Genomic DNA, 22962 nt, shown 5'->3' with positions numbered 1-22962 from the left:
TTGTACTTTAAGCAATGTAATAAATGTACCATGAAATGAGAAAAAAAGCAAACAACCTTTCATGAACTGTTTACCAAAGGAAATGAAAGCTTTGAGATTGGCCTCCATCCATAGGAATGGAGCAGGTAATGGTTCAAACATTTTGTAAGTAAATGGTGTCCTCCCAGCGGAGCCAAGTAATATATCGTGAATTAAGTTACGGAAATTTCATGCGCCAGAAATGATATAATCAGTGCTGCAGCTACGTTGTGCACTAACTGATTCAGAGGGTCTTATTCTCCGCTGTTATTCTTTGTTCTGTGTCTGACATGAAACGAAGTGTTCCATGATTTGTTCTTCAGAGCATTGAGAAGAATAAAGTGTCTTCTCGTACAGGTTGAGACAATTTGAAGTACCTTTGGTTTTTCGAGTGTTACTTTCATCATCAGAAAATGTCTTTAACGTGATTTAGTATCTATTGGTGGTTCATGGTCAATCTGCATAGAATCTGAATTTGGAGCCGATCTGGTGTATTGCCCTAACTAATTACAGTGGAACATGCAAGCTTACCATGGACTACACAATACAGAGTATGACACAGAGTTGGTGAATGCCAATAAGGAAATGGCTACTTATTAAACTTCAAATTAACTTCAATTACAGTTTACGTGCTCTATTGAATATTGAAACGACCGCTGACTCTTATTTATTGATTCACAAAGAATATCCCATGGAAAGTATATAGTGGCTAATATTAGGTAGATTAGACTGGCTACTCGACTATATGATTATTACTCAGATTGATACTATTTGGAAGAGGAATATTTTATCATTCCTTAATTTTAATTACAATGAGTTTGCTTAAGAAATGTTACTGAAGTCGTATTATATCATCTAAGCGCACACCAAACTATCAGAAGAAAATATATATCGAATTCTAGCAGTTTTGCATGTGAAGCTCTAGTAGTGACACAAAAGTTCACATTTTACTTAAGTACTTCAGATTACATTTTCTGCAACTTATTATCACAGTTGTAAGTACCGCAGCAGGCTTCTGGATGCACCAGAGAACTCTGATCGTTAGGATGGCGGAGCCGCTACTACGTTTTTTAAGCCGGCCTCTGTGGCCGAGCGGTTCTAGGCGCTTCAGTCCGGAACCGCACTGCTGTTACGGTCGCAGGTTCGAATCCTGCCTAGGGCATGGATGTGTGTGGTGTACTTAGCTTAGTTAGGTTTAAGTAGTTGTAAGTCTAGAAGACTGAGGACCTCAAATTTTAAGTCCCATAGTGCTTAGATCCATTTCAACCTTTTTTTTTCATTTTGTATAAGTTTGTCTGTAGCTTTCTCCAGGTAATAAATAGGCGGCAACCGATCCCTTACTCAGGGAAAACTCCTGGTCACGGACTGCTGAAAGACCAGCACACCATCACTCGCGCTAAGTGACTTCTACTGATGACCGCTGGCGCAGAGATTGTGCAGCAAGCACAGACGTACCCATATCAGTCATCCGGACTCAGTTCGGCTCGACACCCAGCTGCGCCAGATCCGTAGTTGCTAGCAGAAGTAGCAGCTCTGTGCAATGAATTTCACACACGGTGTACCACCACATCATTTACAAACTGAATTATGTATTTTTACTATTATACATCACTATATGATGCATCTCTATGGATTAAAACGACGCAAAGTGCTGCGTAAGTGCTTGTGGTTTTGAAGACAGGGTCAAGACACATGTAAGGGCAGCGACATTCAGCGTTACAATGGCTTTATTTTAAATCAGATTACAATTAACGAACAAGTTTTCCAGTTGATTAGGAAATAGCTGTAAATAGTAATTTTTTATCCCTCAACATTAACAATAACAAAGCTGCAATGAAACAGCAGGGCTTCAACAATGAATACTTCTTCCCTACACAATAATCATGACAAAGGTTATACAAATCAGTTTAAACAGTTAAAGAACTTTTTATCAAATGGTTCAAACGGCTCTGAGCACTATGGGACTTAACATCTATGGTCGTCAGTCCCCTAGAACTTAGAACTACTTAAAGCTAACTAACCTAAGGACATCACATAACACCCAGTCATCACGAGGCAGAGAAAATCCCTGACCCCGCCGGGAATCGAACCCAGAAACCCGGGCGTGGGAAGCGAGAACGCTACCGCACGACCACGAGGTGCGGCCAACTTTTTATCCTCCGCCAAAAATAATGATAAAACTACTACACTTAAACAGCGGGGCTCAAATAGTTAACAATTTTTCTCACAGAATAATAATGGCAAGTCTTATGCAAATCAGCTTAAAAAGAAAAATAGAAAATAAACCTGGTGATAGCGGTATGTTACAATAGGTGAATGTACATACAACCAGTGGCCCCGCCAAAAGGCACACCAAGGCTCCCGCCCCCAGACTAGAAAGACGTCACAGCGCTATTACACTGGCTACTAGCCGGAAACTCCGAAAGGAGCCACTTCTACATCACACTAAGATTGGCCATGAGCGACCGATAACGGAACACAATACCAACATAAATGTACGCATGAAGTGCTTCCCCTTTCCCTCCTTTCCGTTTTACTTCTTCAAGTACTGGGCGGAAGCAGGGAAATCCAAAGCGAACCGGACACAAGCGTCAGCAAGCGCGGCCACGCCACAAACAAACATACGAACAGCTAGGGCGATACTAATAACAGTAGTGGCCACGGCACGACCCAAGTGCCTCACCACACCCAACAGACCAGTACACGGGAGCCGGTGTCCATAGACCCTCAAAACAAACAAAATATATATGCAGGTAACGCATGTGTCCAGCCCAGTACAAGAAATCTTCACAATTTGTGGCAGGCATGAAGCCAGTACACTCTAGGCAAAATTTAGACGTCAAGACTACTATAACACATATCAATGAGGTTCTAACCAGACCAAATTTAACCTTACAAGGTAGATACTTAAAACACAAACAAGAAGTAACTGCTCTTAAATCCACACAAGACGATCAAACGTCCAGTGTTAAAGATCAGTAACCGGCTTCACTGAAGCACATTAACGAAACTTGAGAGCCTCGCTCTTGTCGCCTAGCTGAACCATACAATACATTTCTGCGTAAGTCCAAGCCTTTAGGTCGCAACAGACAACCAATAATCGGACCAACTAGGAGTGGCAAGGGAAACCACAAATTCACACAATTAGGACAACTAGCCCTCCACCACTACTTAACACTGTGCATTCGCTTCACGTTAGGGAACTGAACCGGCAAATGGCCGCCCGCGGCACAGTGAAAACATACTTACAAGGTGAGACAGAACATCAGATGGGCGTCACACAACCAACATAAATGCTCTCACCCACTCTCAAATGGTTCAAATGGCTCTGAGCACTATGGGACTTAACATCTATGGTCATCAGTCCCCTAGAACTTAGAACTACTTAAACCTAACTAACCTAAGGACATCACCCACTCTCACTTGAAGGAACTAGCCATCAGCAAATCCAGGGAAAAGAAAATACCATACCAGCGGAACACACTGGCCATTCCTCAGAAAACATTCGGTACGGCCCGAGCGACTCACCTGGGCAAGAGGCCCTCTACGGCTCTAGCTATCCCCGCCACGAACCGGTGCAGAACCAACCACCGGCGCCATCCAGAAGAAGGAAGCGTCAGCTGCTCATCACTGTCCATTCCTAACTCCTTGTGACTCGGAGGCACTACTCCCAGCTGCGCAAGACGGCCTGCATACGGCGTTGCGATCCAAGCAAACTTGTATAATTTGAGGATGAAATTTCTGAGAATGTACGTACGAAGCAAAGCATTGTATGACAGCGAGACATGAGCTATGGGTTAATCCGAACAGAAGAGAGCAAAAGCATTTTAGAGGTGGTGCTACAGAAGAATATTGGCCGAGCGGTTCTAGGTGCTTCAGTCCGGAACTGCGCGACCGCTACGGTCGCCCGTTCGAATCCTGGCCCGGGCATGGATGTGAGTGATGTTCTTATGTTAGTTAGGTTTAAGTAGTTCTAAGACTAGGGGGCGGATGACCTCAGATGTGAAGTCCCAATGTGCTTAGAGCCATCTGAACCATTTTTGAACAGAAGAATATGGAAAATTAGGTGGACTGGTAAGGTAAGGAATGATGAGTTCTCCGCAGAATCGGCAAGGAAAGGAGTGTATAGAAAACACTGACATGAAGTAGAGACAGGGTGATAGGACATCTGTTAAACATTATGGAGCAGCTTCCATGGCACTAGAGGGAGCTGTAGAAAGTAAAAACAGTACTAGAAGACAGACATTGGGATACGTCCAGCAAATAACTGAGAACGTATGTTGCAGGTACTATTCTGCAATGCGGAGGCTGGCACACGAGAGGAATTAGTGGGCGCATCAAACCAGTCAGAACACTGATGACTCAAAAAATACAGCAAGCACTAAAGGAAACTAAGCAGAAATTTGGAACAGGAGTTAAATGTCAGTGGGAAGGAGTAAAAACTTCAAGATTTACAGATGTTATGGCAATTATGTAAGGGACAGCAAAGAACTTGGAAGGTCATTTGAACGGATTGTCTTGAAAAGTAAAACAATGACAATGGAATGTTATCGAATGAAATCCGAAAAAGGATCACCCGCCTTGATTCCACTTAAGAGAGACGGTTAAAACTATCACTAAAATCAATAATTTAAACCCTCCAACTATCTAATTACTTTCAGAAAGATTCCTAGATGCGAGCAGCAGACTAATTGGCTCACAGAAACTTCCAACGACAGACTCTACAAAATCAAAAACAGGGATGCTGCTCAAACACACTTGGTCAAGAGATACAAGAAAGCGTTACCCTTCAAATTTCTGCGGGAACAAATGGAATTTATAGATTTCAGTTAGACCTCTCCATGTCATTAAAACCACCACCACCACAAGACAGTTACCGACTCTGCCACGTGATAAGAGGCCTCCGCCTACCAAGCCCACCACACCGCAACAGCCGCCGAGAAAACCTGAAAATTATTACACAGACTAGCACGCCCGCCCATGGTAAGGCACTTCAGAACACTTTCGGAATTTATGCACTAAGGATGAAAAAATTCCCCACTTGATATACGTCCACTCTGGAAACATTACCTTTATCCCACAGCCTGTGTCCTGCGCCCAAGATGTCGGCAGTCAAGTCTGTAATTTCGCGAACTCCTCCGCTCTAATAAATTGCTTCAACTTCCAGCCAGTGGGACCCAGGAGCAGAATGCAGAATCACTTCCAATCCGCACTAAGAGCAGTGCTCAGGAAACTGCTGCTTCCTGCTAGCGCTTTCCAAAACTTTATTACCATAAGGTGCCAGAAAACACTTGCCACCATAGAAAAATCACTGGTCCTTAAACTATCTTAGTAGGACCAAACCACAACTCTTTTAGATGGACTGTTGAAAGATCGGCACGTCATCTCCATGCTGGACAAAACGCCCTTCCCACAGATCTCGAAAGATACATCAGCGTCCACAGCATCCCGGAGGGTGAGCTGAATAGAATGGACAGGAATGACATGTTACAGCCTTGCGAACATATTTAGCAGAGGGTATAGAGAAGATTAAAAGAAGAGCTAGCGCGTGCCGTAGATGCTCACGAAATCCCATTGACGACTGAAACAGGAAATGGGGCAATTCAGAGTGGTATCATAAGTATCGTCTACGTACACCTATTGGTGGTTTGCGGACCCAGGTGTAGTTGCAGATGTAAAAATATATTATCTAGTCGCTTGAGTAGCCCATATGTGTTGTACGAACTGAACCAGAGCAACAACCGCGTGAGGCTGCTGGACAGTGTGAGCTGGGGTCCTTCGAGCAGGGAGGCCTACGTCATCGTCGCCGCTATCGTCGTCGTCGTCCCAGTTATCGTCGCACTGCAACACGCCGGGATTTCTTCTCGTCCCGAGATGTGGTGGAAATAATCCTCGTTGAGCTGGGCCTCCGAACTGTGGATGGTTCAAATGGCTCTGAGCACGATGGGACTTAACTTCTGAGGTCATCAGTCCCCTAGAACTTAGAACTATTTAAACCAAACTAACCTAAGGACATCACACACATCCATGCCCGAGGCAGTATTCGAACCCGCGACCGTAGCGGTCCCACGGCTCCAGACTGTAGCGCCTAGAACTGCTCGGCCACCTCGACCGGCAACTGTGGATGGGGTAGCTGAATATACCATCTGTCTGATCGCCCTTGATGAGACCTTGCAGTACTGTCTTGATGTCTTTTCGTACTGGTAGCTCCTCGGTTGCTCAGCAGGTGCTGTCAACGTCTGTTTAATTTCCGCACTACGTAATATTTCTGGCCATCAGATTAGGCTCCAAGAAGCTGTTCCCAGAGCAGTGGAGATGCAAGAAGCATATAGACAACGAATTGTGGTATGAGGTACCTGTGACAGATGTTAAATTCGGTACCATTCCCGTGAGAAAGACCGCCTGAATAATGCTACTGCTCTGCGATTGACTGCTGTGTTCGGAGCAAGGGCGCCAAAACGTTAAAGTGTAGTTATTAATATTAGTTAAACTACTCATTGGAATGACTTCACTTTTTAATATATCAATCAGTCATTTTAGAATTATTAAAAACAATTTAAATCAAATACGAAAGACTGAAGAAATTGCGGACGAAGCATTTCGGAATCGTTCGGGTCACTCCTTTTCTGGTATGGCGCGCGAAGCGTTTCGGGCTGTTCGTCACTCTCGATTAGGCAGTCGAGAAGAACAGACATGTTGTCTGTCGCAGGATGTGTTTGCCAGTATTCAGTATTAAAATATTCACTCCGGTAGTCATGAGGCACAGACACGTGCCACAAATACTGAAAAGATACGTTTCCGTAAACATTGTGTTTGATCATGTACTTTGCTGTATCAGAAGGTGTTGTATTAAGATCATGTAGTCTTCTCGTGTGGCTATATTAAAATACGCGAGTGGCATCCCAAAGAAGTGATACATTATTTCAGAACAGAACCTCGCTAAAAGTCAGTTTCAGCCTCAAGATACAGAACCTACGGCCTGCGAGCTGTTTTCTGCGCTGGGGCATCAACTTGAAGACAGTAGGTTAGTGAACTATGACAGAACCTTCGTATTCCAAACAGTGCAGTGGAAACAACTGGGCGCCTCACGTGTACTGCATGCACAGAACAAATGTGCTCAGTGACACGTCATCTGCAGTAATGCAGAGGAGGTAAAGGAGAATGATCGTTACTAACACCAACAATCAATTCATTCTTCCTTTCTTGCCGTAACTAGGGTGAACAGGTCACGCACATGTGGACTGGTGGACTGCACAGTCCTCCGAAAGAAGATGCATGCAGTCTGGCCGAACCACTCGCGAAGGCGACGTGCCTCACTGACCCTTAGAAGGTAGTCAGTCGGAAGGCGTTGCAACATGTGTAGGGCTAAGCGGAGGGTATGCTTCTGAAGCCGTTGCTGACAGTCAATATGTCTGCGTATCGCCCCACACATCCCTCGTATATGGGACGAGTGTACATACGAGCGTCATGTAGTTACAACGCTCAGTTGAGGTGGAAGCGTAGTCTGAGATTTCGGGAACGAGTATATTCTCCGATCATTTAATGGCCAATTGCGTCAAGTTCTGGACGGTTTGTTGCAGGCAGCACTGACGAGCAGATGCGCAAAACTATAGGCCTATATCTCTGACATCGATCTGTTGTAGATTTTTAGAACCTGTTTTTTGCTAGCGTATCATGTCATTTCTGGAAACCCAGAATCTACTCTGTAGAAATCAACATGGATTCCGGAAACAGCGATCCTGTGAGACCCAACTCGCTTTATTTGTTCATGACACCCAGAAAATATTAGATGCAGGCTCCCAGGTAGATGCCATTTTCCTTGACTTTCGGAAGGCGTTCGATACAGTTCCGCACTGTCGCCTCATAGACAAAGTAAGAGCCTACAGAATATCAGACCAGCTGTGTGTCTGGATTGAAGAGTTTATAGCAAACAGAACACATCATGTTGTTCTCAATGGAGAAACGTCTACAGACGTTAAAGTAACCTCTGGCGTGCCACAGGGGAGTGTTAAGGGACGATTGCTTTTCACAAGTACATGGCTTCCCAACCTTTTCAGCTGGCGGACACCTTCTTCAGTCGATAATCCATGGCGGACCCCTAGTCAGTCAAGAGCACAGTAATTTCAAATTTCAGAGCGAAACCCATGGGAACTGAAAGCTTCTTAATGCAGGTGCCATGTTCCCAATGACCCCCCTCTCCCCCCGAAGTATCAATAGTCTTTGGTTTAGAGATGAATGAAAACAACCTGAAATTAACGATCCAATTGGAATTCTCACTGTATCCAGACACTTACTAGTGGATTTACTCCCTTGGTTCAACACACTATAGCCTGATTAAAATTACTTGGTAGTTGAAATTTCATACGGTGGACCTGTCTTCCTCCAAGAACAATCAACGTCACGTCCAAACTGTTCGCTGTTGACAAGCTGTCGCTTATGGTCTGTTCACTTCCACTATTTAGCTACTGTTATGTAAGGAGCATGCATATTTCGTAACAGTCGTGTGTGTGTGGGGGGGGGGGGGGGGGGGGGGGGAGAGAGAGATTCGAGCGCGCACGGAGGCTTTCTGGCAGCCGTTCTTCCCGCGAACCATACGCGACTGGAACAGGAAAGGGAGGTAATGACAGTGGCACGTAAAATGCCCTCCGCCACACACCGTTGGGTGGCTTGCGGAGTATAAATGGAGATGTAGATGTAGACGATGGATGGCGCTCATACCGGGATTCTGGACCGCCGTATCGATGGCTATAGGGCCAACGGGACACGGACCATCTTGGAAGCGCTCGCTATGTACAATGACTACAGAAAATGTCCAAGGATGGACAATTGGGATACACTGGTATGGATGCGGCGTTCCGAAGTCTTGCGCCTCCGCCCACAAATAGAAGTTGCGCACAGTGAGGTATGATCGGAGCAGGCGTACATGTGGCAGGAGGTCTCCCACGTCGAGCAACTGCAGGCCCAAGTCGTCGTGGGTCAGGTGCCGCGTTCGCCGCCTCCTGCGCCAGGGCTGCCGCCGCAGTTGTCAAGGAGGAACATTTACATCTGTTTCCCCAGTCAGGGACGGCTGTCCGCCGTGGAATATCTACATATGTAGAGTGTGCGGCCGCGATACGTCAGCTGGTGGCGGCTGCGTCCGTCAGCTGTGCGCCATCCGCTGACAGCCATCCGTCAGCTGGACGCCGGCCCCAGACGATAAACCAGTCAGCCGGACGACGTCTGTTTACTGGCAAGTCCGGCGAAAGTGTACCCGCTCTCATATCCTTTTGATAATCATTTTTCTCACAAAAATTAGCTTCTTCTATACCTACTCTTTATCTGCATCCAGCAAGCACCCATGTGGTGTGTTGTAGAGGGTACTTTGTTTCACTGTCACTTCACCTGTTTCCTCTTCCAGTCGCCAATGGCGCGCTGACAGAATGACTGTTGGTAAACCTGAGCTCGAATCTCTCTACTTTTACCTTCCATCTTTCTTGTTTCTTTTTCTTTTTAAATCTTATGGGACGTAACTGCTAAGGTCATCAGTTCCTAAGCTTACACACTACTTAACCTAAATTATCCTAAGGACAAACACACACACACCCATGCCCGAGGGAGGACTCGAACCTCCGCCGGGACCGGCCGCACAGTCCATGACTGCAGCGCCCAAGACCGCTCGGCTAATCCCGCGCAGCTTTTACGTTCCCGTTTTTTTTTTTTTTTTTTTTCGTTAGATGTATGACGAGGTCTCTTCTAACAACAGACGCTCAAAGAATTTGGACAGTAAATCATGCCGTGCTCCACAGCGCCCCTTTTGCAGCATCTGTGGTTTCTAACCGATTTCTTGTTAGTAGTACTTTGCAGAATTAATCGAAGTAAAGAGAATAATAGTTACCAAAGCTCATTAATCTTCACACTCATCTATTTGCATTATTACACTCAGTGCCTTGAGGACAAAATACAAGAGCTAGCAACAGAATTGTTATTATTATTTTTAAGTTAATTTTGAAAGAAATGATTTTTATTTTATGTAACTTCTATTCATTTCTTTCATTTCGTTGTTGTTGGCTCAGAACGTCTACTCGTATATTTCTGTTCACGAAACAGATTTTACGGTATAATTTCTGTTTTATATGCACTAGTAAATAAATATAAAAGGCCATTTATTCCTTTTTCATTTTTATTATAATCTTCATCGATAATCTCAACCAATACAACACTTCCTTATGTCCCACACACACCTGCTTCCAAAACATGTCTGACTGTAAGCAACTTCTTCCCGACAAGGGGCCAAAAACGTCCAAAGACGTTATCTGAAATTAGTATTGATTACATGGTAAACAAAAGCAAGACACCCGAGTTCGAGTCTCGGCCGGGCACACAGTTTTAATCTGCTAGGAAGATTCAAAAGCAAGTCAGACATCTTTCACATACAAATTATTTTTAGAGCAGTACTTCTGTAGCCGATATTAATACTCGTAATAATGATCAAAATAATAGAAATAGTAACAGTAATAACAATAACAATAATGATAATGGTCGATGTTTCTAGTTACTCTAATGCATAAAATATGTACAAAATTTTGAAATTTCGTTGTTTGAAGAAATTAACTTTTTCTGATATACTTTTTATTGTGGTACAAACGTGATACAGAAATAAAAATCGCTGAGGAATGAAATAAATACGAAGTGCAGGGGAGCTAAGACGAAATGACTGCATGAAAAATGTGAAGAAATCGAAAAAGAAACTGTCGGAAGGACTGATTAAGTGTTAAATGTAGAGGAGAGAGCTAATAGATGGAAAGAGTACATTAAAGACCTCTATGAGAGAGAAGATTTGGCTGATGTGATAGAAGAAGAAACAGGAGTTGATTTAGAGGAGATAGGGGTTCCTGTATTAGAATCAGAATTTAAATGAGCTTTGGGGGACTTAAGACCATTAAGGCAGAAAGGATAGATAATATTCCACCAGAGTTTCTGAAATTATTAAGAGAAGTGGCAATAAAACAATTGTTCACGTTGGCGTGTAGTATGTATGAGGCTGGCGACACGCCGTCTGACATTCGGAGAAGTGTCATCCACATAATTCTGAAGACTACAACAGCTGACAAGTGAAGAAATATCGCACAATCAGCTTAACAATCCACCAATCCAAGTTGCTGACAAGTATAACATACAGAAGAATGGAAGAATGAAAGAATGAAAAAGGAAATTGAGAATGTGTTAGATGACGATCAGTTTGGCTTTAGAAAAGAATAAGGCACCAGAGAGGCAATAATGACATTGCATTGTCGCACGATCAGCTTAACATCTCATGCATCAAAGTTACTGACAAGAATAATATACAAAAGAATGGAAAAGAAAATTGAGAATGTGTTAGATGACGATTTGGCTTTAGAAAAGCTAAAGTCACCAGAGAGGCAATAATGACATTCCAGTTGATCATGGAACCACGACTAAAGAAAAATCAAGGCAGATTCATAGGATCTGTCGACCTCTAAAAAGCGTTCGACAACGTAAAATAGTGCAAGATGTTCGAAATTCTGGGCTACGCTATGGTAGAGACGGGTAATATACGATGGTTGAATGAAAAGTAATGCCTCCACCTTCGTTAATTGGGTTTGGATGGGAATATTTTAATAAATCAAACGCAGAAGAAATCCTTAGAACGTGAGCTTTAGTTACCAATATTCACTTTTCCGCATAATCACCAGCCAATTGGATACATTTCTGCCAACGATGAACAAGTTTTCTGAAGCCATCAAGGAAGAAGTCGGCACTCTGTTTCCGCAACTACAGTTTCACACAACTCTCAATGTCTTCATCAGAAGCCTAACGACATCCCTGCGCCGGCCGCGGTGTCTCGCGGTTCTAGGCGCGCAGTCCGGAACCGCGCGACTGCTACGGTCGCAGGTTCGAATCCTGCCGCGAGCATGGATGTGTGTGATGTCCTTAGGTTGGTTAGGTTTAAGTAGTTCTAAGTTCTAGGGGACTGATGACCACAGCTGTCAAGTCCCATAGTGCTCAGAGCCATTTGAACCATTTTTGATATCCCCGCAAATCATCTTTCATTATCGGCAACAGATGGAAGTCAGATGTTGCTAAATCTGGACTGCATGGAGGATGCCGTACGGTGGTGAGATTCAGTCTCTGAAGTTCCACTGTGGTGGCACGTGAAGTGTGTGGCTTGGCATTGTCAAGCTGCAGGAAAACATTTCCCTTTTCCTTTCGGACCCTTTTTCGCCGTCGTTTCAGAGTTCGCAGCGATGTGACATAACGCTCTGAATTTATTGTTGTTCCACGATCAAGGAAATCGACATGGATAACACCATGTGCGCCCCACAACATTGTGGCCATGATTTTTCCAGCTGAGGGCTGCGTCTTGAATTTGTTTTTATGGAGCGAGTCTTTGTGTCGATATTCCATAGACTGACGTTTCGTCTCCGGGTCGTAATGGTGTACCCACGTCTCATCTCCTGTCACAATTGAATGGAGATAGGCACCACCTTCATTCTCGTAACGCGAGAGGAGTTCCTGGCAAATTTCACGTCTGTGTGCTTTCATTTCAAACGTCAGCGTCCGGGGTACTCATCGTGCACAGATCTTCCGATAGCAAGGCAAAGAAATAATGTGACCCAGATGTTCTTGTGAAATGCCGATTGTGCTGAATCAATCTGTCAACAGTTTCCTTGTGAAATTCGATTGTTGCTGTCACAGGACGTCCAACTCTTTGTTTGTCACGCAGGTCAGATGTTCCCGCCTCAACATCTTTAAATTTACTCTCCCTACGTCGCACAGTACTCACATCAACACAATCACCATAAACTGCTGTCATTCTCTGACGAATCTCCTTTGGGGTGACACCATCTGCTGTCAAGAATTCAATGGCTGCACGTTGCTTAAATAGGGCTGGCCGACCATCTGGGCAGAGTTCCATACTTTACACAACAGTTCAATGCTAAGGCTTCCCTCCAACTGGATCAGTAGAGAAGGGGCTACGGAACAAGCCAGTACCCGCCGCATACCAATGCTGCCAAATGTTGAAGTGTTACAAAGGTGGAGGCATTACTTTTCAGTCAACCCTCATACAATTTGTACAAGAACCAACAGAGAATACTTATCAGTAAGCAACAGCAGCATCGGCAGACAGACTCATATCGCCACCCACACTATCCGGCAGATTATCTATCTCAGTGGTTCCCCCAGGGGTCCGCGAGCTATGCCAGACGGGTACGCAAGATGCTGTTAGAATTAAAAAATATATTAAATATATTTCGTATGATAACAGATTTTTTTGTTTTGGCCGCATCCGGCATGAACAGAGCTTTAGCGAACGCTAACTTCTACGTCTAGCGTCTTCCTAGAGCCAACTGGCATTAGCACAATCTAGCGGAAAACTAGAATTAGATAGAGGCAAATAGTTCTGCCGTATGCCGTTAGACTGCACGCGCTGCCTCTTTGAAGCTGACAAAGACAATAATGTATATGCCAATGTTTTTTCTAAGTACCAAAAATAGAAAGCGTATAAAAAGACTCTTAATTTGTATTTTTAGGTACTTGATACTGTGATATGACAAGGTACCAATCATGCTCGATGAGGGGGTCCTCGAGAAAATTTTGTTGGGAACCCCTGATCTATGTACATGGAGAACAAGCGAGGTGCTGTCACAATACTCTAAACACGCTGACTTTACCTTTTTCTCTAGTGAACACTCATCGTCCAGACAATATGTATTGGGTTCCAGTATTCAATAAGACTTCGAGAAAATCTCACATTTGAGTATATATTCCATATACTCGGACCTTTTCTGTCTTTTTCAAATGTTTTCATTTCGAGATTCAATTGCCACTAACTCTCTTGTATGGGTTCGATAATAAAATATTATCCTTTGCGGTGAACACATTTAATATCGACATTAAAATTCCCTTTTAATAACTGGCTTACTTAGTTGTTGTCTGCTCTAGAGCACGAACGTTGCAGAAAGCCGACTCACAACTGCTCATACGCTTCAGTCAGTATCCCAAGCAGACGGCAAAGTAATTTCATCAATGGATAGCGAAAATAATCCAGGAGCCACAGAAGTATACGTTGCTTTCATTGTAAACATTCACAACGACATATAGTGCATTGGTTCGTAGAAAATCTGCGACTGCTAACAAAATAAAGAAACGGAAACATTATCTCCCGTTCCTGAAAACAAGTCTTACGGGTTTTCAGAGCTTTAACAAGATTTGACAATGCGACAGTGTTAAAAATAACAAAATATATGTGTATACTTGTATCCTGGAAAAGACTTCTGAGCCGGGATGGCTCTAATCTTGGCGGTATGGCATACCACTGGCGCCACTAACTACTACGAGAGTGAGTCAAATGAAAACCTTAAATATTTTTTTAAATATTATTTATTGTGCATAAGTGGTACAAAACTGTATCACTTTTCAACATAATCTCCCCACGCTCAATACAAGTCCTCCAGCGCTTACAAAGTGCATAAATTCTTTTAGAAAAAAATTCTTTTGGTAGTCCGTGCAACCACTCATGCACCGCATGGCGTACCTCTTCATGAGAATGGAACTTCTTTCCTCCCATTGCATCTTTGAGTGGTCAAAACATACGGAAATCACTAGGGGCAAGGTCTGGTGAGTATGGTGGATGAGGAAGACACTCAACATGCAGGTCTGTGATTATTGCAACTGTTGTATGGGCAGTGTGGGGCCTTACATTGTCATGTTGCAAAAGGACACCTGCTGACAGCAATCCACGCCGCTTTGATTTGAATACAGGCCTCAGATGATTTTTTAGGAGATCTGTGTATGACGCAATGGTGATAGTGATCCCTCTAGGCATGTAATGCTCCAAAATGACGCCTTTTTCGTCCCAAAAGAGAGTCAGCATAACCTTCCCTGCTGTTCTGTTCGAAACTCCTTTGGTTTTGATGGTGAGGAATGACACCATTCCTTGCTTGCACTCTTCGTTTCCGTTGGTGGAAGTGAACTCTGGTTTCGTCCCCAATGACGATTGTTGCAAGGAAGCCATCACCTTCTCGTTCAAAGTTCCGAAGAAGTTCTTCACAAGCATAAACACGACGTTCTCTCATTTCAGGAGTCAGCTGCCGTGGCACCCATCTTGCAGACACTTTGTGAAACTGGAGCACAACATGCACAATGTGGTGTGCTGACCCATGACTAATCTGTAAACATGCTGCAATGTCATTCAGTGTCACTCGGCGGTTTTCCTTCACTATGGCTTCAACTGCTGCAATGTTCTGTGGAGTCACAACACTTTGTGCCTGACCTGGACGAGGAGCATCTTCCACTGAAGTCACACCATTTGCGAACTTCCTACTCCATTCGTAGACTTGCTGCTGTGAGAAACATGCATCACCATACGGAACCTTTATTCGTCGATGAATTTCAATAGGTTTCACACCTTCACTAGGCAAAAACCGAATAACAGAACGCTGGTTCATATGGCTCTGAGCACTATGGGACTTAACATCCGAGGTCATCAGTCCCCTAGAACTTAGAACTACTTAAACCTAACTAACCTAAGGACATCACACGCATCCATGCCCGAGGCAGGATTCGAACCTGCGACCCTAGCGGCCGCGCGGTGCCAGACTGAAGCGCCTAGAACAGATCGGCCACATCGGCCGGCTTACTAATAGCAATTCGTGTTCTAGACCATATGTCATGCAAGTCTAAGGCTACTCCCTGTGATAGGTTTCATAATGGGAATAAGTTGTAACACGATATGTGTGGGAGGCAGGGTAGTAGATGTGTATGTTTGTGTTATTACATCAGCAGACGCTGATATGATCAGTTGTGAATACTATTAATTTTAAGGGGTGTTAAATATAACCTGTATTGGTACCCGCTTTGCTATTAATTTACACTACTGGCCATTAAAATTGCCACACCAAGAAGAAATGCAGATGATAAACGGGTATTCATTGAACAAATACACTCCTGGAAATGGAAAAAAGAACACATTGACACCGGTGTGTCAGACCCACCATACTTGCTCCGGACACTGCGAGAGGGCTGTACAAGCAATGATCACACGCACGGCACAGCGGACACACCAGGAACCGCGGTGTTGGCCGTCGAATGGCGCTAGCTGCGCAGCATTTGTGCACCGCCGCCGTCAGTGTCAGCCAGTTTGCCGTGGCATACGGAGCTCCATCGCAGTCTTTAACACTGGTAGCATGCCGCGACAGCGTGGACGTGAACCGTATGTGCAGTTGACGGACTTTGAGCGAGGGCGTATAGTGGGCATGCGGGAGGCCGGGTGGACGTACCGCCGAATTGCTCAGCACGTGAGGCGTGAGGTCTCCACAGTACATCGATGTTGTCGCCAGTGGTCGGCGGAAGGTGCACGTGCCCGTTGACCTGGGACCGGACCGCAGCGACGCACGGATGCATGCCAAGACCGTAGGATCCTACGCAGTGCCGTAGGGGACCGCACCGCCACTTCCCAGCAAATTAGGGACACTGTTGCTCCTGGGGTATCGGCGAGGACCATTCGCAACCGTCTCCATGAAGCTGGGCTACGGTCCCGCACACCGTTAGGCCGTCTTCCGCTCACGCCCCAACATCGTGCAGCCCGCCTCCAGTGGTGTCGCGACAGGCGTGAATGGAGGGACGAATGGAGACGTGTCGTCTTCAGCGATGAGAGTCGCTTCTGCCTTGGTGCCAATGATGGTCGTATGCGTGTTTGGCGCCGTGCAGGTGAGCGCCACAATCAGGACTGCATACGACCGAGGCACACAGGGCCAACACCCGGCATCATGGTGTGGGGAGCGATCTCCTACACTGGCCGTACACCACTGGTGATCGTCGAGGGGACACTGAATAGTGCACGGTACATCCAAACCGTCATCGAACCCATCGTTCTACCATTCCTAGACCGGCAAGGGAACTTGCTGTTCCAACAGGACAATACACGTCCGCATGTATCCCGTGCCACCCAACGTGCTCTAGAAGGTGTAAGTCAACTACCCTGGCCAGCAAGATCTCCGGATCTGTCCCCCATTGAGCATGTTTGGGACTGGATGAAGTGTCGTCTCACGCGGTCTGCACCTCCAGCACGAACGCTGGTCCAACTGAGGCGCCAGGTGGAAATGGCATGGCAAGCCGTTCCACAGGACTACATCCAGCATCTCTACGATCGTCTCCATGGGAGAATAGCAGCCTGCATTGCTGCGAAAGGTGGATATACACTGTACTAGTGCCGACATTGTGCATGCTCTGTTGCATGTGTCTATGTGCCTGTTGTTCTGTCAGTGTGATCATGTGATGTATCTGACCCCAGAAATGTGTCAATAAAGTTTCACCTTCCTGGGACAATGAATTCACGGTGTTCTTATTTCAATTTCCAGGAGTGTATATTATGCTAGAACTGACGTGTGATTACATTTTCACGCAATTTGGGTGCATAGATCCTGAAAAATCAGTACCCAGAACAACCACCTCTGGCCGTAATAACGGCCTTGATACGCCTGGGTATTGAGTCAAACACAGCTTGGATGGCCTGTGCAAGTACAGCTGCCTATGCAGCTTCAACGCGATACCACAGTTCATCAAGAGTACTGACTGGAGTATTGTGACGAGCCAGTTGCTCGTCCACAATTGACCAGACGTTTTCAATTGGTGAGAGATCTGATGAATGTGCTGGCCAGGGCAGCAGTCGAACATTTTCTGTATCCAGAAAGGCTCGTACAGGACCTGCAACATGCGATCGTGCATTATCCTGCTGAAATGTAGGGTTTCACAGGGATCGAATGAAGGGTAGTGCCACATATGAAATGTAACGCCCACTGTTCAAAGTGCCGTCAATGCGAACAAGAGGTCACCGAGACGTGTAAGCAACGGCACCCCATACCATCACGCTGGGTGATACGCAAATATGGCGATGACGAATGCACGCTTCCAATGAGCGTTCACCGAGATAACGCCAAACACGGATGCGACCATCATGATGCTGTAAACAGAACCTGGATTCATCCGAAAAAATGACGTTTTGCCATTCGTGCACCCAGGTTCGTCGTTGAGTACACCATCGTAGGCGCTCCTGCCTGTGATGCAGCGTCAAGGGTAACAGCAGCCACGGTCTCCGAGATGATAGTCCATGCTGCTGCAAACGTCGTCGAACTATTCGTGCAGATGTTTGTTGTCCTGCAAACGTCCCTATCTGTTGACTCAGAGATCGAGACGTGGCTGCACGATCGTTACAGCCATGCGGATAAGATGCCTGTTATCTCGACTGCTAGTGATACGAGGCCGTTGGGATCCAGCACGGCGTTCCGTATTACCCTCCTGAACCCAACCATTCCATATTCTGCTAACAGTCATTGGATCTCGACCAACGCGAGCAGCAATGTCGCGATACGATAAACCGCAGTCGCGATAGGCTACAATCCGACCTTTATCAAAGTCGGAAACGTGATGGTACGCATTTCTCCTCCTTACACGAGGCATCACAACAACGTTTCACCAGGCAACGCCGGTCAACTGCTGTTTGTGTATGAGAAATCGGTTGGGCACGTTCCTCATGTCAGCACGCTGTAGGTGTCGCCGCCGGCGCCAACCTTGTGTGAATGCTCTGAAAAGCTAACCATTTGCATATCACAGCATCTTCTTCCTGTCGGTTAAATTTCGCGTCTGTAGCACGTCATCTTCGAGGTGTGGCTATTTTAATAGCCAGTAGTGTATATATTTTGCTCCCTGACCATTTTTGTGTGAAGCTTTATTTGCGGAGGTTAGAGTTCCCTTTTCATGTGCGTTGGCAGGGTAGCTTCGGCGGAAAGCGACGCGTTCATGTTTCCTGGGCCCGGAGCAGAGTCGTGTGAGCTTCTTGGCGCAGCGGCACGCCCGCCGTCGCACGACGTCTGCGTTGACAGTCAATCGCGTCGTGGTGGCTAAAGTTAAGTAAAGTCGATTGTTTCATGGGTTCCACGACGGAATGTCATCATTTAAGCTGGAACCAGTAGTTGCATATGTCTGGTGAATTTAAAGAGCTCAGGAAGTTAATGCATGGTGGTCAAGCCGTTGGTTCATCCTTATTATGTGCGTGTAACTATTCGCTTGAAGCCGGCATTATTATTACAACCTCTCAGCGTATTAAGTCAAAGACCTGTTACTTATCAATATAAACTGCCGAACCTTATCTTGATCTACAGTCATTAGCTACTTCACTTGCTGTGAATTTTGGCTGCTCGTTACCTGTTGGCTGTGATAGCCATCTGCTGCAGCTCTCAGCTTACTTTGAATTTTGGGCAATTGTATAGTTATTAAAAGTTGTGTCAAAGTTTCTGCTGGTGTGTTCCAGTTTTAAGTATGTTTCAGTTCGAAGTACTTCCAACTTATCGTGAATTTTGGGCAAGTGTATATTTATTAAGGGTTGTTGTTAATGTTTGGTTCGAATATACGGTTGGGAATTCATGTTTAAATTTTATACCTTCCCAGTTGGTCTGTTTGAGGGAGTGTGTATTTTATTGCTTAATGGATTTTATTACTAAAGATTATGCATTGCTAAGCGGCTTTCCAACAGCTACAATCAGTGGCGTGTCTTATGCTCATGCCCCTATTTTGATGAATGTTGTTGTCCAATTGCGTAACGGTTACGTAAGTTTTCAGTTTGTTAGTACACTTACCAGCTGTTATTGTAGTTGATTTGGTTCATAAATCAGAAACACCCAAACCCGCGATAGAACGCTCAGGCGCAACTGTCTCATATCGTAATCCAAAAATATGATGCTTTCGTAAAAAGCGACTATACAGCTGTTTTAGTTTTCTAGCCATCATCGCGGGAACCGGGAAGATCTGAGTGACGTAATATGTTTTGCCCAGGACGTAGGTACGCAGGATCCGAACGGTTTGAAGCCGGTTAAGAGGATGCCGTGCCCGTTTGGGGACTGCATCTTACATTTTCTCCGTAACTCACTTCCTATTAAGTGGAGCTATTTGGAGTGGAGAACGCCTTGTCATCATGAGATTCAGCTACGGAGATCAGAATAATACGGTCAGGAACACAGCCTTCAAGGTCAGCAACAACTTTCTCAATCAATGCAGACAACTATTCACCGTTCTCGTCACAATGTTATGATCAAAATTCAATAACGTAATCGAGCGGAATTGTTTAGTTGCTGCCTTACCAAAACTTTTAGGAATTAACACTATTTTGCCAACTTCAAACTATTTGGGCACAATTCTGCCTCTCTACACTTCATTCAGAGGCAGTGTAAACCCAACAAAGGACAAAAACGCGCATAAAAATCCTTTGGCAGGCCATCCAACCCCGGCGACTTACGAGAAGGCGATCTGACGATAAGGACATAAACACCATCACAATAAAAAAATGTAAACGCAACATTACGAGTAGGTGTATGTCAGACCCAGAGGCCAAACAAACAAATCGGATGACAATTCAACAGGAACGGGTACCACATGTAGCCCAACATAGAACAAATGTTGAGAATTCGATATGACCCTATGTGCCTTCACAACATTGACGCCCGTGGTCTTGAGAGACGTAGTACGAGGTGCATTCAAGTTCTAAGGCCTCCGATTTTTTTTCTCTGGTTTGGAAAGAGATAGAAACATGCGCATTGTTTTAAAATGAGGCCGCGTTCATTGTCAATACGTCCCAGAGAAGGCAGCACCGTACGGCAGATGGAATTTTACCGCCTGCGGAGAGAATGAGAATTGTTTTAAATACTTAAAACGGCGACGTTTTCCTTACTTGAACAGCGTACAATCATTCGTTTTCTGAATTTGCGTGGTGTGAAACCAATTGAAATTCATTGACAGTTGAAGGAGACATGTGGTGATGGAGTTATGGATGTGTCGAAAGTGCGTTCGTGGGTGCGACAGTTTAATTAAGGCAGAACATCTTGTGACAACAAACCGAAACAACCTCGGGCTCGCACAAGCCGGTCTGACGACGTGATCGAGAAAGTGGAGAGAATTGTTTTGGGGGATCGCCGAATGACTGTTGAACAGATCGCCTCCAGAATTGGCATTTCTGTGGGTTCTGTGCACACAGTCCTGCATGACGATCTGAAAAAGCGAAAAGTGTCATCCAGGTGGGTGCCAAGAATGCTGTCGGACGACCACATGGCTGCCCGTGTGACATGTTGCCAAGCAATGTTGACGCGCAACGACAGCATGAATGGGACTTTCTTTTCGTCGGTTGTGACAATGGATGAGACGTGGATGCCATTTTTCAATCCAGAAACAAAGCGCCAGTCAGCTCAATGGAAGCACACACATTCACCGCCACCAAAAAAATTTCGGGTAACCGCCAGTGCTGAAAAAATGATGGTGTCCATGTTCTGGGACAGCGAGGGCGTAATCCTTACCCATTGCGTTCCAAAGGGCACTACGGTAACAGGTGCATCCTACGAAAATGTTTTGAAGGAGAAATTCCTTCCTGCACTGCAACAAAACGTCCGGGAAGGGCTGCGCGTGTGCTGTTTCACCAAGACAACACACCCGCACATCGAGCTAACGTTACGCAACAGTTTCTTCGTGATAACAACTTTGAAGTGATTCCTCATGCTCCCTACTCACCTGACCTAGCTCCTAGTGACTTTTGGCTTTTTCCAACAATGAAAGACACTCTCCGTGGCCGCACATTCACCAGCCATGCTGCTATTGCCTCAGCGATTTTCTAGTGGTCAAAACAGACTCCTAAAGAAGCCTTCGCCGCTGCGATGGAATCATGGCGTCAGCGTTGTGAAAAATGTGTACGTCTGCAGGGCGATTACGTCGAGAAATGACGCCAGTTTCATAGATTTCGGGTGAGAAGTTAATTAGAAAAAAAATCGGAGGCCTTAGAACTTGAATGCACCTCGTACACTCACGTCGACGAAAAGTGTGATGTCGAATCAGATGATATAGAGAGAAGTCATTTCATCTAGGCACGTATCCTTAACCCCCCTCCCCCCCCCCCCCCCCCTATATGACGCTGTTTCAGTAGTAGCAATTGCTACCTGACGCGCCTGACGTCTACAGTCTGTACGGGAGCCTGATGGACACTTTCATAAAGGTCACGTAAGTGATAGTAGTTAAATTCTTGCGTTCTCCGAAATTCGCGCACTCTTTCAGCGCAGAATCTTACCAACGTTCTCGGAGCCTCAGCCTTGCCACTTGAACCCACCATTCCAAAATGGAGGCGTATCGCTTAGTTGAACGGAGACTACGGCCCCCACACTTCCCGGATCACCTTATCAAGAGATGTGCGCCACATTCGGCATCCAAGGCCATCGAAACTATTTCACCGGCTGTCACTTGTGAGTTAAAGTAACAGTCATTGCCAGGGAGTCCGTGAAGCTGAAGTGGATGATATTGACAGCCAAAATCCTGTCACGGATCCAGTCATATAAATAAAATCTGTCAAGCCTACTACTACAAGCAGTAAAATAGTTAAATTTGATATGAGTCGGATAGTTACATATGCAAACATCTCGCAGTTTCAAGAAACGAGCTAAATCTTGCAATTCCCGATGAAAATTAAAATTGGGAGGACTGATCTACAGGACGCAACACGAAGTTAAAGTCACCACCTTTCAAATTACTCTGCAGATTTATCGTATGAAATAAACCACCTCTTCTTCATAACATCGGGAACAGTCCAAAATGCGTCAGGGAGGTGACGGCACATAAAGGAGAATCAAGATCATATGAAGAAAAATACATCCTATTCCTCTACCGTTATCAAGAACATTCAAACCCTTCAATAGGAATGACGTCCCTAAAAATCAATGCCGTCCCCGTGGAACAGTCAGGAGCTACATTAAACACAGTGCAAAAACCACAGAGATGAAAACGAATAAATTTAACTTTTTGGTGCAATACGAAATCATAGAAACATGACGCAACAAAGCGACCAGCAGGTTCGCTCCCACCCTATTAACTTTAAAACAAGGAAAAAAACGTATATACCTGAATACTACAATCTCA

Source organism: Schistocerca americana, chromosome 2, assembly GCF_021461395.2.
Source record: "Schistocerca americana isolate TAMUIC-IGC-003095 chromosome 2, iqSchAmer2.1, whole genome shotgun sequence".
Classification (NCBI taxonomy): Eukaryota; Metazoa; Arthropoda; class Insecta; order Orthoptera; family Acrididae; genus Schistocerca; species Schistocerca americana.
Note: the sequence above shows the minus strand (reverse complement) of the source record.